Below are 9,100 nucleotides of genomic sequence, written 5' to 3'. Positions count from 1 at the left end.
ATATTGATACATAGAATAAGTATAAGATCGCTAATGAAAACTCATGGAATTATGACAAGATACCAAGAATGAAAACAACATAGTATGCACATGATAAAAAAAGAAGAGAATGTGTGCTCCATGAATCCAAGCTCAAGTTATAGATCCTCCCCATTTGAAAGCTCGTCCAGATGTAAAGGAGCATCAAACAGACTCTACAAAATGAACAACTACACATCAATCTACCATACGTAGTGCATTCTAATAAAAATAGTAACTACGGGGATAAGAAAGATGATTGAATCATTGGGCCGCCGTGTGCATATAGTCTATCGATCAATGCAGTGAGACCGTGTCTCTCTGCATATTCTTTCTCCAAGCTTGTTGGATTGTAGTTTGTAATAGTGTGCTGCAAAGAAAACATAATACAAGTGTTAGAAACACGATTGTCAGTACAAGTGATATTGTAAATAAGAAAGCGAGAATAACAAAAGAAAAACTTACAAAGTCCTCCAGATAATTCATGTGGCCACCACTCCCAAGATGATGAACCGCCCCTACCTCCAATCATGTCCTCGCTACCTCCTACTGCTGTCGCCAACGTCTTGGAGAATTCGTAGCCTTCTTCCTAAGTCTTAGCCAGCCATCTGTATCTAGCCACTCGGGCTTTGAGGCGCCACTCTTGAGTGCTTTGCGTATACATATACACATGCATGCACTTCATCATCTACCCACTAGAAAAGCTCTCTATTGCGGTAGGTATATCGGAAACTCCTCGTGCAAGGATGCTACTATATAGTCCTTGCTCCTCTTGCGCATGTTCTTCCAATGGTCTAAGATGTTGTGCCGAAAAACTTGTTGGCACAACTCTCTCATGTGAGACGTTACCCTTCTCCCCTCATCATTCATGATCACAGCTCTTGTCTTGTCATCAACGATATATCCATATCCCTTTGGGGTATATCTAAGGTGTGTCCTCTCCAATCTACGACCGTGCTCTTGGGCATAACCAAAAGACTGATGTACATCTGGTGTACCTACGACGGTGGTATCTCTCGGAGTAGCACCCATAGGGGTGCCACTTCCGGATGACTGAGCAAAAGCTAGAGTCACTAGAGTAGATATTGTTGAGATTCAAGATCATAGACTCTCATTAGTAGATACTGACTTAACCGTGATTGGATCTAGGTCTTTTATGTGAAGTATACAGTTGACTTCAGACAGTGTTGAAGAAATGGATTGAGCAGTGAGCATGTCTGCTACTCTTTGAGCCTGTGTCTTTAGTCAATCTCTCTCTCTCTCTATGCTAACATGGTATCAAAGCTAATAAGCAACAGCCGCGGCCTTCTTGACCCAAGGACACGAGGCAAGAGCGCCAAATGAGAGACATGACAAGCATTCAGTGTGCTTCTCAACTCCACCGACAGCAGCTAGAACCATTTGAGATGCTGTATAATGGATAGATATGTACTGGGCCAAGTGATCCATGGTAATTGATTTTATACAATCAGTCTGCTATGCACCTGGTTAATACAGTCGATCCAGTATAAAGGAGAAACGAATCAACATCAACATCAACCTCGAGAACAGGCATTGTGGCCACCATCATGTGAGACTCTTCTCACATTTGATTTTCCAGCTCGAATTGTAGAGCTTTCTTGGAGAGTTGCAGTCATGTAGATTTTCGGGGAGCATGGAGAGGCAGCCATCGAGCAACAGTATTCTATGAATCCTCGACCATATCTTTCAGCATCTTCCTTTGCTGACAGCGTGAAGGTCTAATCAAACTCAGCTTGAACTTCATCTATAGTGGTCAAAAGGACCTTGGCTAAGTATGCAACGATTGCATTTGCTAGATGAGGTAGCTGCTTCAACTTTCTCAATCCCTTTCCTGTGTTACTCCTGCAAAAGCCTAAACCATGAAGTAGTACAAGTGTCTTGGCTACAGTAACAAAAAGCCTAGAACTTAACAACTCAATCATTTGGTATTTTGTGAATGTGTGATGAGCTTCAATTGTCGTGATTGAGCAAAGGCAATCATGTGATGTAGCATTGTGACGCCTTATGATGACAGTACAAGGGGTAACATAGCAAACCAGTAATGGAAATTTTAAGTTCTGGATGCAGAGATGATAGTGGAACAGGGGAAAGTACTGCAAATCCTGAATATGATTGAAGATTGTGAATATGCTTTAATTATTCTGGGCAACCAGGGTTGCAGACTCTTAGATGCTGCATTATGTTCTGTAAACCCAGTGTCAATGTAGCTAAGATTTTTTGGCTGAAGGTTGTGAAGCGAGTTCAAGAACTCAATGTTCAAATGCAAGGCTGTCTTCATGTGTGATGATCTCTGATGGAAGCAACCATGGTTATGGTAATTATGTGCTTTAGGAAAAAATGCCACACTGCCTGAGAAAATTGAAGTCAGACAAAAAGGAAATCTCTGAATTTGAGTCTAGTATTTGTTGATTGTAAAATCTGTCTCTGCAATAATTTTTTTTATCAGCAGGTTTATGCATGGTGAAATCAGCAATTTGGGGTAAAGCATTGATGGTCATGTCGATAATTCTATGATAGAATATCATTGTATCTCAGTTGAGCAGTTGAAGGATTTTTAGGATCTATTTCATGCATGTATTAGATCTTATGCTGTCATCATATTAGATTGGAGTACAAAGTTGTTGATGTAGTGTCACTGCAATTAAATGGAAATAAAAGACATGTAATGTTTGAAAATGTAATAGTGGTTATTGCTACAATTTTACAGTAAAAGCTGGTTGTACTACAGGTCGTTGAAGTATATTGCATGCTGGCACTTTGGAAAATTGACTGGTTTTGTAAAGGTGGAATGTTGTGAGCATTAAATACTTAGTTTTTTGAACTGATTTATTACAGCTTTTGTAGTGGGGTTGATTGTTAATAGTTTCTGGTAAGACTATGTGGCATTGTTGCCTAAAGAGCCAGACAAGCATTGGTGCTTTGCCACATGTTTGGAAGTGTATGATATCAGTGTGAACTAAAATTTACTGGTTTTGCAAGGTTGAAGACCTTGAAAATGGCAAACATAGGAGAGAATGATACTATCACTTAGATAGTTGGTGAGAAGTTGGACTACAACAATTTCGTTCTATGGAAATTCAGGATGTCTAATTTTTTAATTAAAAGAGGCTATTGGGACCTAGTTACAAGTCTTGAAGATGAACCCAAGCTACCAAGGGATAGACCTCCAATACAGGATCGGTTAAAGGCACACATGACTTGGTTGGAAAAGGCCAGCAAGGTCTTGCATTGGTTGTCATTATGTGTGTTAGATACAAAGGCTATGCAAATTGCAAATTGTACTTCCCCAAAAGCTGCTTAGGACTTATTGATGAAGAATTATGGACATGTCACTCATGCGAGAAAGACGCAACTGAAGTAAAAATTCAACCACATATTGAGGAATGGAAGGTCTATTGAAGACTATGTGAGTGAGATCAGATCCATTGCAGAACAACTAGGCTCAATTGGAGGTGAAGTTGAGGATGATGATTTGGTGGCTACTACCCTCCATGGACTTGGACAGGAGTATAAGAAATTTGATACTTCCATTTCAGTGCGTCAGGAGCAGCCTGACTTTGATGAACTTGTGGCACTTCTATTGTATGAAGAAGTGAAACTTGGACTCAATACAAGTTACGGGGGATTCAGTAGTAGTAATAAGGAGACATCACCTGCATGCAAGAAATATATGAAAATACCCCCCCTATTTATGGGACCTTACCTTATAAAATGTACCTTCCTTCCCTTAAATAATCCCCCTCCCTTACACTCACGTGGTACCATATGGTAAATCCTAGTGGACCCTCGGGATACAAGTTGCAGTGGGTCTAAAAACAACAGGGACAGTTTCTTCTACTCCAATCAAATGGGTAGAGGTGGAAGAGGAAGATCAAATTTTAGAGAAAGAGGTGCTAGAAATGCATATGCAGCCCGTAGACATCAAGCTACTAGATGGAAAAATAGGCAACCTCAAGCAAATAAAGGTGCCTCAAATGCTCGTGGAAGAGGAGGTTATTCACCTAGAGGAAGAGGCACTTGGTAGCAGCCTCAAATGAGTCATGGACAACAATCAAATGCAAATAAGGATTGCCATTATTGTGGCAAATATGGGCATGTAGCTAAGGATTTCTACAAGAAGCAGAATGATCAGAGAGCAAGAGGGAAGCAACATGGTAATTATGCTTCTTTTAGTGGTATGCAAGAGGATGACAGGTTGTTTGCTATGCAACATGTGACGAAAGGGTTGCCTACACTGAGATCTGTTAGTGGTGGAGAATATGTCTCTTTGATCACTTCTTGGCAGCTCATGGGAAAAAAAGGAAATTGATATGCATGTACACACCACAACAAAATGGTGTAGCAGAAAGGAAAAACAGGGTGAGGCAAGAGCCATGTTGAATGAGAAAAGCCTACCAAATGCATATTGGGCACATGCTGTAATGACTGTAGTGTATGTCATGAATCATACACCAATAACAGGTATACATGAGGTGACTCCTCATGAGAGGCTTTATGGGATAAAGCCGGACATTAGTCATCTTAAGGTATTTGGATGCTTGGCATATGTACATGTTCTAGATGAAAAGATGAAAAAGCTTGATCCAAAGGTAGAAAAGGCCATCTTTATTGGGTACGCACTCGAGGAAGTTACAATATGTATATCCTCTACATCACGTGCGTTCAAGGCCTATTTATAAATATCCTTATCTGTAAATTTTTCATGAATAAAACATAACTCTTTTCTATTCAATCTATAAATAATTCTTTTATATTACATCCTTACGTATATAAAAAGTATATAAAATTGGTATTTTAAAAATACCTTATTTTGAACCCACGTGATGCACACATATATTCATGAGTAATTTACTTGAGAGTATGCACAAGATAGGAAAGCATACAAATGCTACAATCCTTCTACTCATGAGACATTGGTCTCAAGAGATGTGGTATTTGATGAGCTGAAATCATGGCATGAGAAGATCACATTGCTGAATGATGATGATGTTTGTCAGGAGACTTATGTACATGCAGGTACAAATGAAAGTGCAGAAAATTTTAGGCCTTCTAAAGATGCTACTACATCAATTAGTCATTGGACAGGTAGATTGAGGACTTCAGCATCTTTATCCACTGACACGAGTATGTCAGTGAGGGGGAGAAATGTGGATAAAGGAAAAGGCAAACTTGATGATGTTAGAGGGCCACTCACTTGTGGTTATGATTCACGTGGCACTGACAGCTTGGATAGTGAGTTTGGTATTCCATCAGTTGTGACTCCTGGTGTGAGACATAGATATGTACCACCTCATGAGAGTGGAGAGTCTCATACTGCACCTCAGTTGAGGAGATTAGAAAGAGTAAGGAAGCTTGTGGATAGGCTTACATATAGTGGCTACACAGTGAGGCACTGTGCATATATGGCAAAAGTCACTAGCTTCAAGGAACCCACAAAGTTTTTTGAAGCTACTTTAAATGATCATTAGTGCAAGGCAATGGATGAGGAATATTCAGCATTGGCTAAAAATGAAACTTGGGATTTGGTTGATTTGCCTGAAGGAAAAATGGCTATTGGTTGCAAATGGTTATACAAAGTGAAGTGCAAATCAGATGGCATATTGGAAAGATACAAGGCAAGACTTGTGGCAAAAGGGTATGCACAACAATGTGGTCTTGATTATGAGGAGACATTCAACCTCGTTGCAAAAATGGCAACCGTGAGGACAGTGATTGCTTTGGCAGCATCTAGAGGATGGAGTATGTATCAAATGGATGTAAAGAATGCTTTTCTCAATGATGATTTGGTTGAGGAAGTATACATGGATCAGCCCGAGGGCTATGTACGTCCAGATTTTCTTACACGTGTAGATTGAAGAAAGCATTATATGGGCTGAAGCAAGCACCTAGAGCTTGGTGTTTGAAAGCATAGTTGCAACATTGGAATGTGTGCACAAGAGGGAGAAAGAGGCTCAAAGTACAAGAACAAAATCTTATTTAATAAGTTGCTCAAGGTACAACTTGGGTACACTCTATCTCGCACTTGATAGTGACCCATAGGGTGTTTTTATAGCCTCTGCCAAGCTAGGGTTAGGGTTTCCCCTGCCCCTAAGGCTATTCACACCCATCTGCCCTCATACCCCCTTGCTTATAGTGGGTTCCTATGCCTATCTTCTAACACCCCCCCCTCAATGACAGGGTGGCATTGGATTACAAGGCATGTAAGATGTTCCCTCCCCCCCCCCCTTCTTGGGATGCCTTTATAAATCAGGCTTACAAGAGTGTTTTAGGTAGATGATTTAAAGAGTCAAAATAGTTGATCTTCAGATGGATTGGAGGCATAGTTGGCCACCAATTCTTTGGATACATCAGGATTATTGGGGCATTTACTAGTGATATGCCCTGTCTTCTTACATTTGCTACATTTCATTTTCTAGGGATACTTCTTCCAATAGTTATTTACAAGATGTCATTTTTTCTTATAGAAAGAACATCTAGTGAGAGTTGTATGTACCAATATTTGATCAGGGAAGTTGAAGATGCCTAAATGTTGTTGCTTTCTTTGTGGTTCCTCTTTTCTTCATCCAAACAAGATTGAATGATACTTGCTAATGTAGAATTTGGAATGTTGGTGAGAGTGATTACAAGAGTAGGAAACACCTGTTTTACGGCTTTTAGGGGAATAGCAATAGCATCTTCTTCATGTATTGCAGCTTGTACAGAGGCAAGCTGTACAGAGATGAATTTTCCCAAATCTTCTCCTAATCTATATTCCAAGCTAAAGAATTCAATTTTAAGGAAGATTTTAGTATTTTTACCAATGGCTCCATAGAGCTTTTCAAGCTCATCCCATTTTTCTTTAGCAGTGTTTAGTTGATCAACATGATGAATCAGGGACTCATCTAAGTGTAGCATTATGATTGCTTCGACACGTTGGTCATCCTCTATATCAACTAGATCTGCAGAGTTTACAACTCTAGTGCCTTGAATGAGAGGCCAATACCCTCTCTCCATCATTTTGTACTTTATAAGTACCTACCATGGTGGAAATCTTTGCCATCAAACTTTTGAATTTGAGGACGGACATCAACATATGTTGTGGCCATTGGGAAGGTCTTACCACTTGTTAGGACAAGGGCAGTGTCTAGTCCCTTACAAATTTTCCGCTGAATGTGGAAGCAAATCAAACAATTGAAATCAAAGTTGCAATGAGGAGAAAGGCTGAAAATCATACAGATGTAATATTTCAAGGTATGACTGTGCACTATTTGTACTTCTTTGCTCAAGGAACTAATACTGGAAAAATAACTAATGCTTCAAGTTAAAAGCCTGGAGGGAGAGGCAGTACCAGTTACCTCCGACTGTCTTCCTGACCCTATCCAAGGGGGTTGTTAGCCATGCCGGGTACGTGGACCGAACTTGCCGTGAGAGGTCTCTCCATGGGTACTGCTTGGAGTAGGAGGGCGCCTGGGTGCCAGTGGGCACTCTGGCCGTAAATCCCTTGCCTCCGGATCCTACACAAGAGGCCGACGTGACTCGAGATGGGATCTCGAGGCCCGCATACTAGTCAACGGGCGGAACTTGGAATAGTGATCCCTGAGGATTGCTGGAATAGTCTTCGGGCGGATTATATGATGTATTCCAAAGACTGATAAATAAAGATCAAATGTTGAAAAGGAACTTGCTTAACATTATTTTTCTATGTTAGTGCCTAAGTTACGTGAACAAACCGGTGATTAATTGGCTAATTAAGGAAGCTATTTTTGCTTGTCAAACTAAACGTGGTAGGTAATTAGATAACTAAAGAAACCTGAGAAAGTGCAGTGGACGTGACTCTGGGTCCGTCCTACAGAAGGGTGGTCTCGGTTGGCCGGGAACTTTTCTCAAAGAATTTGATAGTGAGGTAACAATGACCTAGAATCATTAGAGCTAGAATCCCGATTTATGCTGTTTTAGGGGAACAGAATGGGACTATGCCTTACGGCCAGAGAGGTCGAGCTTCTCATCCCTCTCGTTTCCCATTCTCCTTGAACCAAGTGCAGTATAAATCCGCTTCAACCTTGATGTTACTGCATAAAGTAGTTTGTTTGGGGCTCAACGCTAGCTACCTTCTAGGAACTTGACTATTAGGAAAACCCTGATTCAGGTCGGCGGTCCTAAGTGGGAACAACCAAAATGCTTCCGTTTCGTGGCAGATTTGGGAAGACCTAGATCGCAAACCCCGTGACATTCCATGGGAGTGCCGGGTAGCGCTTTTTGGACTCTCTTCTGGATGGGCTGCTAAGACGTATTCTAGAAGTGGTAAGGGGGACACGTTACATTGTCCTACTTACCCAAAATAAATGTACACAAAGGGTTATGCCCTCATGAATAAATAATACTTTTTACTATTGTCTATCTTGATCGTAAATGTTAGCAAAGGTGTTAAGTGATTTAAGCCACTTGGCTAAAAGCTGTGCTAGTCATATTAACGTAATATGGAGAAACTTTTGATAAGATGTTAACATAAAGAATCTTATTGTCCAGACGCAACCCCAAGTGCAGGTTCCAAGTCTAACTCCTACACTAAGTTCAGCTGTGATTCAAGAGAAGAAGTTCCTCCTTAAACACATTAAGCCACCTGAGTTTGATGGCAAGGGAAGGACTGTTCAAGCTAACACCCAAATCTGGATCGAGTCCATGGAGGACTATTTTGAGGCAGCAGGAACTGCACCTGCTAACCAAGCCATGCTCGCCAAACTTAAGCTTATAGGTGAAGCAAGACTTTAGTGGAAACAATGGTGCAGAGACCAAGCGATCTCGGAGGGGACAGTCACTTGGGAAAAACTTAAGGAAGCTGTGCGAGGGAGGTATCTACCACCTGCTTACCGCACAAAAAAGATGAATGAATTCTATGACTTGAAGTAGCTAGGATTATCCCTTGATTCATATTACTCAAAGTTTGTTTCACTCCTAAAGTACGCACCTCCAATGGATATGACACAACAGGTGTCAAAATTTTGTGCTGGGTTGAATCCACCCATAAATACCCGCTTGGAATCAATGCGTCCAACGGACCTAGAAGACAAACTTATTCGAGCTA

This window comes from Lygodium microphyllum, chromosome 27 (assembly GCF_053477565.2).
Source record: "Lygodium microphyllum isolate KBCC chromosome 27, Lygodium_microphyllum_v1.1.10, whole genome shotgun sequence".
NCBI classification, from domain to species: domain Eukaryota; kingdom Viridiplantae; phylum Streptophyta; class Polypodiopsida; order Schizaeales; family Lygodiaceae; genus Lygodium; species Lygodium microphyllum.
The sequence above is the reverse complement of the archived record's forward strand: the minus strand, read 5'-3'. Positions refer to the sequence as shown.